The 8,301-nt window shown below is 33.4% G+C and overlaps 1 pseudogene; it reads left to right on the forward strand.

Moving 5' to 3' along the window:
- Window positions 1–1,843: 1,843 nt before the first annotated feature.
- Window positions 1,844–6,566, forward strand: LOC120135185 (annotated as a pseudogene).
- The last annotated feature ends 1,735 nt before the right edge of the window (window positions 6,567–8,301 follow it).

The raw sequence follows: 8,301 nt of genomic DNA on the forward strand, positions 1-8,301 counted from the left end.
TTGCACACTGTAAAATGCCTCTTAATCCCATGCTCCTTACAGAAGTTTAGAAATTGTGAATCTGTGTACTCCGTTCCATTGTCAGACCGCAAACACTTGATTTTTGGTCCTGTTTGGTTTTCTATCTCAGTTTTCCACCGCTTGAACTTCTCAAAAACGTCATACTTATGTTTCAAAAAATGCACCCAAACTTTCCGTGAAAAATCGTAAATAAAAGTAACATAATAACTAGTTCCACCCAAAGACGATATCGTGGAAGGCCCCCATACATCATAATGCACATAATCAAGAATTCCTTCAGTTGTGTGCTTCCCAGTTTTGAAACAAACTTTAGTCTGTTTACCAAGAACATAATACTTGCAAAAATAGAACTTACAACTTTTAATACCAAGCGACAGATTTCTTTTATGTAATTCATCCATACCACGTTCACTAAGATGAGCAAGACGCATATGCCACAATTTGGTAGTATCATCACTGGACTCAACATAATGAACTCCACCTACAACGGTACTCCCTAACAATCTGTAAATATTCCCTGCAATCATCTTTCCTATTATCACAGTCAAATCTCATTTAACAATCCGAATGGTTTCCCTATCCTCATCAGCCTTAGGGATAAAACCATTTTTGTGCAAAGTGCCCAAAGAAATCAAATTCTTCTTCAAATCTGAGATGTGTCGAACACCACACAACGTCCAAACAGAATCATCATACATCTTAATTCTGACATCACCAATACCAACAATATTGTAAAATCGATCATCACATAAATAAACAGAACCAGAATTAACCGACATGTATGTCGAAAACCATTACCAATTTGGCGAGATACGATAAGAACATCCAGAATCAAGAATCCAAGCATCCGTCAATTGAGTCGTTGAAATAGAGATCATATCACCCTCACTGCAATCAGAATTGTCATCCTCGACCACATTCACATACTTGGATGAGTCATCACGCTTCTCATCAGTTTGTTTTTTCAGCTTCGGACAGTCTTGCTTCATATGTTCCGCCTCCTTGCACTTGTAACAGTGAAGCCGACTTTGTAGGTCGCAAAGCCTTCAGGATTCCTTGCTGCGCCAACAGATCCTTCACCCTTGTTTGCCATAATCTGAAGTTACCATGACCATCAAATTTCGTAACTTCGAATTTAGCTCCTGACATCTGATACCAATTGTTGAATAATCGGGTAAAGAAAATGAAAAGAACACAAGAATTTTAACGAGGTTCAACAATGTGCTTACGTCCTCGGTGCCCTAGGAGGCGCTAGATTTTTCATTCGAATATATCATAGGTTTTGGTTACATCTCCTTTATAATAAATAAACTCTGATACATATTTACAAAAATAACCTATTACCGTATTGTGGGGGCGCAACCCACATAATCATAACCCCCACTACGAGACTGTCTTTATAAGGACAGATGATGTTCGCTGCGTTCGCTTCGCTGCGTTCGCTTCGCTACGCTCCGATCCATCCTCTATCCTCTTTACCGATATATTTATGAGTCATACCTAACAGTTTCACCTCATTAATGTTTCAGTCCCTGTCTCGAATCCAATGCAAGTTTCTTGACAGCTATTTCTTGACCATCTGGCATCAAACCCTGGAAAATATAAGCTGAAATGAGAATAATTCACAACAGTTTCCAATCATTAACATTCCCTCTCAACCCCAAGCAAAAAAAGTAAGATGGCACAGATAATAAACAAATATAAAAACTAGATCTCTTTGACTGAAGGCATCATAAGGATGAAGCCATAAAGGAAGGGCTAACTAAAGTTAATCTCTTTAATTATATTGTCTCTTGAAGATTTAGGGGACATTGTTGGATCGATGACAGTTCAAGTCTTCAAGAGAGTAAACAGGTAAGGTAATGGGAAACCAAATACAGAGGCATTGTAGTATAGAGCTTCCCACACACAACATAACATTCCGTCAATGAATCCGCATAAAGTTGCTCACAAAAGCAACGAGGGATCACTAAATAAAAATGAGTAAGCAATAATAGATGGATGCAGTAATACATTCAAGATTAAATTCTTCATTGGATTGCAAAAACACGATTTGCTCTAATTTAGTTTCATTCTATTCTAGACCATAAGCTCAAGCTCCCACTTAATAGACGCTGCATAAAGATTGTTGGTAATGCAAAGAATCCCAAAGTAAGTAGGAACCGTTCGGCTTGATATATCCAGTTCGGTTGGTGTGTATTTATTTTAGACACAGTTCTAACAGTAGTATATTTTCGACCTCGATTCCATCTTTCTGAGAAGAACAATATCAACTGATTTTCACTTCGATATTCGGGTGTACGAATAAAGGAGTGTGTTAACCTTGGGGCGACATCTATTTCAACGATTATACCCATCAAGACAGATTTACTTCTAAAGCAGTAATTTATACCACAACACAATTAAGCTCCGTTTTAATTTGTTTCTCTTTACTTTTATAGTTAATGTTACTATTTGTTTTGCAGTAATTTTATTTTTCCATCAAAGATCACATGGTTATGATTAGGGCCAAATTCCAATCTTCGCAGTCATGGAAACAAATAATTGACTGCTCATTGTACATTGGAATGTCATATAAGTGGAAGAAGCCTAAGAAATTTTCCAGTATGAGAGCATTTAGTTGGGTAGGTATTGTCTGAGTTTTACCCTGCGCGATAGCTATGACCAGATGCTCCTTAAAAGCTCTATTACACTATCAATAACTTTGTTACATAAAGAGATACTAGGGCTACATCTTTGATCTTTCTCAACAAACAAATGCTCAAATCCCAGATTCAGAAAAAAAGATAGAAACAGCCTTTGTGATTATAGTAATTCTAGCCACCAACTCAATGCAAATTTGTGCGCTAAACTTTTTATAATTAATGATCCCTTGGCATATGCTGGGCAGCCTATAGACATTGGGATCATCAAATGCTTTTGATTCAGTATTACAACAATATTACTTTAGAACAATAAACCAAACATAACCACCAAGCCAAGTAAAATTGGGGCTAGGGGAATCAATCTAGGGGTGGAGGGAAGTTTAGCACAAACCTAACCACTAAGCCAAGTCCAAACATTGGTTTAAGCTAGACAACACCCTGTATAAAATTGTATCTTTGTGTATAAATATTTAACTTAAATTAATAATATTTTATATATCTTTAAAAGTATATTTTATTTTCATCTTAACTTATTAAATATATTTTATTATTAACTTAATTTGAGATTGTTTTATTATTTTTTTAATTTAAAAATATATATTATTATTATTAGCTTAAATATATATTTTATTCTTATTTTAATTTAAACAAATATTTTATTCTTATTTTAATTTGAAAATATTTTATTTTTATTTTAAATTTTAAAATATATTTTATTTTATCTTAATTTACAAATATTTTAAAATTTTTAATTTTTTAAAATATTTTAAAATTTTACCCATAAATAAATAACAATGACCAAATATGTAATTATACCAAATATTTTAACTGCCACATCAACTTTTTCGTTAAATATTGAAGGCAAATGACTTTATTGAAGGCTAAAAAATAATTGAATGATTTGATTGAAAAAATTTCAAAAATGGTTGTCAAAATGAAAAGGGACCATAGTTAGGTGGTACTGGTATAGGGTATATTTTAAATAATTTATCTTTACATTTTTAACTAATTTATAATTATACGTTGAGCTTCTAGAATTTTAAAATTTTATAAATTAAATTAATGGTGTTCATCGTTAGTGGTGCTCATCGAGCGTTGTAGAATCTTTCTAAAAATAATATCTATTTGCCATTTATTTCATTCACCATAAAAATAATAGTAAATGTTATATATTGAAATTATGATTAATCATGGTAAAATGTATTTATTTAATATTGTTTTTCCATTGTATTTTACTATTAGATAATCTTATAAATTTATTTATTTTGTATTTTGATAGTTTTAATTTTTTACATTTCATTTTAGTTTTTGAAATAACAATAATAAGAAAATTACCCGATTTTCTAATAAGTTTTTATTCTGACGAACCTCATTTAAGACCTGACAACACAGCAACTAAATAGGGATACATTCTAATACTGCCAATGCAGCTTCCTTCTATTCTTCATGCTTTGTTGTTATTTTCTTCACTTTAGGGTACCTTAATCAATTTTACTTGAGATGCAAGTTATCAATTGTCTTTCATTTGCACTATTGCCCTGTCAGTGGTCACTAATATCATAGGCAAATTTAATATATAGCATTATCTTGAGTACCCTTAAATTTTAAACTTATGGTAATTGACCTTTTTTCGAGACATATATATATATATATATATAACTTTTTTTCTTTTTATTTCAGGTGGTGGTTCTAACTTGAATAGAAAGCTGCTCATCGGTACTATAATCCCCTGAGGATTTCCTCAAAGAAAAGCTTTCTATTATGCTTTCTATTATGCTTTAGAAGAAACATCTCGTGCATTACTACAGCTACATTTCTCAGGAAAGTCACAAACAAAGATCAAGATCTTGAGGATTTCCTCAGAAACAATGGAATCCTAACTCCTAAAAGATACAGTTATTCACAGGTGAAGAAGATGACGGATTCATTCTAAGAAAAGCTGCGAAAAGGAGGTTATGGAAGTGTTTGCAAAGGGAAGTTACCCGACAACCATCTTGTTGCCGTCAAAGTGCTCAGTACTTCCAAAGGAAACGGCCAAGAGTTCATCAATGAAGTTGCTAGCATCAGTCGAACGCAGGGATTTAAATAGCGTTCGCGGCCGCGCCGCGTTTATCGCAGTTGCGGACATAACAGATGTCATCGCAATCATTACGGATGTCGCGGTCGTGAATTTTCTTAAAGTTCTCACTACTTATCCTAAACCATAATAATTATAATTTTAAAGAGTCATTTTAATGATTTTTAGCATGTTTTCTAAACGAAAATAACATATATAAACATTATAAATACATTATTATTTAAAAGAAATAAGACTATAAACATAGGAAAAACTCAAAAAAATAAAATAGATAAAAATAAATTACCCGTTATTATTCACTTACCAAAATCAACATATTATAACTTAAAACTTATAAAATTAAAAATAACCCATTATTTATTTTAATAAAACCTATAACATAAGTAAAAAAATATCAAATCCAAAAAATAATTAACTTATTAGGTCTGTTTTGGTCCAAACCCAAAACATTAAAAGTAAAAAATTAATTAACTTGTTATTGGGCCTATTTTGGTCCAAACCTAAAACATTAAAAGTAAAAAATAATTATTTAAAACATAAAATATAACTAAAAAATTATTAAATCCCTTCTTCTTCTTCTGTATCGTGCATGAGAGAGAGGGGAGACAGAAACGCAGAGCAAATATTGTGAAAACTAGAGATTTTTTTGGGTTAAAATCCGTCCATTTCCTTCTTTATTTTTTTCATGTTTTAAAATTTTCTTTGCATGCTAACTTGATTCCTACCAAAAATACCCAAAAAACCTTACTTTGCTGCTGCATGTTACACCAAAAGAAAAGCAAGAAGAAAGATAAAATAATCAGCTACTTCTCCTCAAAGTGAGACTTTTTTCTAATTTTGAGTTTGGACAATGAAATTTGAGAGAAAATCTGAACTTTTATTTTGAGTTTGGTGTTGACTTGGTGTAATGGAAAATAACGGGAATAACAGGTCGTTACAACCGCGATCGGTCGTCACCCGTTAAATAGCGGCCGTTATCGGCAGTTATTGTTGTGATTCATGCGTCACATCGTTTCTTTGAGCAAAATCAGTTTCGGATGGCGGCTCTACCGTGAAATAGCGACCGCAATAGCATTTTTGTTCCGCTATTTGAAACACTGGTCGAACGTAATCGCGTTAATATCGTCACCCTCTTAGGGTTTTGTTTGAAGGGTGGGAAAAGAGCGTTGATTTACGAGTTCATGTCGAATGGATCTCTAGAAAAATTCATCTACGGAATGATATCCGATGACGATGGTCGGGTCTTGACAGTGGAAGACTTGTATCAAATCACGATCGAAATAGCTCGGGGACTTGAATATCTACACCTCGGCTGCAACACTCGCATCCTGCATTTCGATATAAAGCCTCATAACATTCTTTTAGACCATGAATTTCATCTGAAGATCTCCGATTTCGGGCTTGCGAAACTATGTCGCGGGACATATACTGTCGTATCAATGATAGAAGCTAGGGGAACGATCGGTTACATTGCTCCGGAAGTGTTTTGTAGGAACATCGGAAGCATTTCTCATAAATCAGATGTGTATAGCTATGGGATGATGATTCTCGAGATGGCTAGAGGAAGAAAGAACCTTGATGTTGGGGTACATGAGAAGAGTGAGATATATTTTCCACATTGGATTCATCAGATTCTTGAGCAAGGCAATATTGAGCCGGAATTGCTTGGTCTTTTGAATGAAGAATAAATGGAGATTGCAAGGAAGATGATAATAGTTGGTTTGTGGTGCATACAAACTAATCCCAATGATAGGCCTTACATAAGTAAGGTCTAAGAAATGTTAGAAAGCAAAAAAGCCTTGCAAATTCCACCAAAGCCATAGTGAATCGAGTGGTGTTGGGTTACGATCATATCATCATTATGTTATTTTCTGTTGGAAGTGTAGGTGGGTACTCGATAATTTATATTGCTCGAACTATTATTGATACGAGGAAAAATACGTTTCAACAATGTTACCCCAATATTACAATACTACAACACTAGCTGCGGCTAGTTTACAAACATAACCTCACTATTCTATGCTTTGCTAAGCTTCACCCTCTCTCCAAAATAGCTTTGTTAAGCTATCTCTTATTTCAAATTTTCTAAGCTTTCATTCATTCTTATTTTTCATCACATTTTTTACTTGTATTTCATTCATATATTGCATATACTTATAAGATAATAAACCGATGTATAGTTGGTTCTACATCCTTCATGTCGCCTTGAATTTTCTTGTCGTGGTTTGTTTTTCCTTTTCATGTTTGCCTTGGTTTGTATACTTAATAGCTAAGCATGTTGCCTCCATTATTATCCAAGTGTGGCTGCCGACACTAATATAATTAATAATTAAACATGCACTTTACTACCGACGATATGCCCCGTTTTCATGCATATGTTAATAAGCATGATTGCTACCACCTTGCAATTTTAATAGCTTTACCACCTTTTGACTTTTCAAACTTTATTGTAGGTTCTACACAATTCTTTCCTTATCAAGTTTGCTTTCTAACATTTTCTAGTATTTCAATACAATGCAACTGGTTTGGGTATAGGGTATAAGGTCATTTAATATGAGTACTTGTACGTTCGTATACTCAATTGATGTGATCAACTGTCAATTAATATTTTTTCTAACATATCACGTAAACTTGTTTGAAATCATGTCAAAGGATCATAATTTTTCTATATCTGAGTATATTCTTTTGTGATCTCAACTGCGAAAGAGTTCTTCAGAGGTCATATTACAGAAATATGAATATGAATCATATTAAAAAATGGCAAGTGACCAAACCACATTATGTATATATTATGCCTACATGCACATATATATAAGATAATAATTATTGATTATCCTACATTTAAATGGTTGTTCCTTTTTCCCATATGTATGGGGTAAGGGGAGGTAAGATAGTAGGCTACCCCCAACACCAAGTTGAGAGTAGCTTCCGTAAGAGACCTAATATATATATATATATATATATATATATATGGAAATAACTACACTATATGCATAGGTTACGCACGCTTATATGTAAATGTGTATATATGTACAGAATTATCAATCAAGGTTAGAAGATGCGCCTAAATATGGAAGCAACGTATGGGGACCAAAATAAGAACATAGAAAAATTAGAAGTTCGAGATGGAAAGAAAGAAACTTTGATTCAGTGACTAAAATGCAAAACTACTCTAGATTTTGGGGGACTATAAGTGAATTAATCCCTAAATTTTAACTATATAAAACATTTTTTTGTTAGCGTTTATTTGAACCCTAATTTGAAAAAACCCTACCCCTTCTATATAATGGAGGCAACATGCTTAGCTATTAAGCATACAAACCAAGGCAAACATGAAAAGGAAAAACAAACTTGACATCCTCATGGTGACATTTGTCCACCATATTCTAGCTTTTCCTCTAAGTAAAGACACATCTCCATCCAGCTTCTCCACTTCAAAGCAGTGGAGACCATCTAACATGATTTTCAAATCATTTAGCGAAAGATCCGCCACAACCGGACCTTCTTCGACTTATCCCTTAAATTCAGGAGCTCATAATCCTCTCAACTCCTTTACTA

This window comes from Hibiscus syriacus, unplaced genomic scaffold (assembly GCF_006381635.1).
Source record: "Hibiscus syriacus cultivar Baekdansim isolate YM2019G1 unplaced genomic scaffold, ASM638163v2 tig00110602_pilon, whole genome shotgun sequence".
In the NCBI taxonomy this organism is placed as follows: domain Eukaryota; kingdom Viridiplantae; phylum Streptophyta; class Magnoliopsida; order Malvales; family Malvaceae; genus Hibiscus; species Hibiscus syriacus.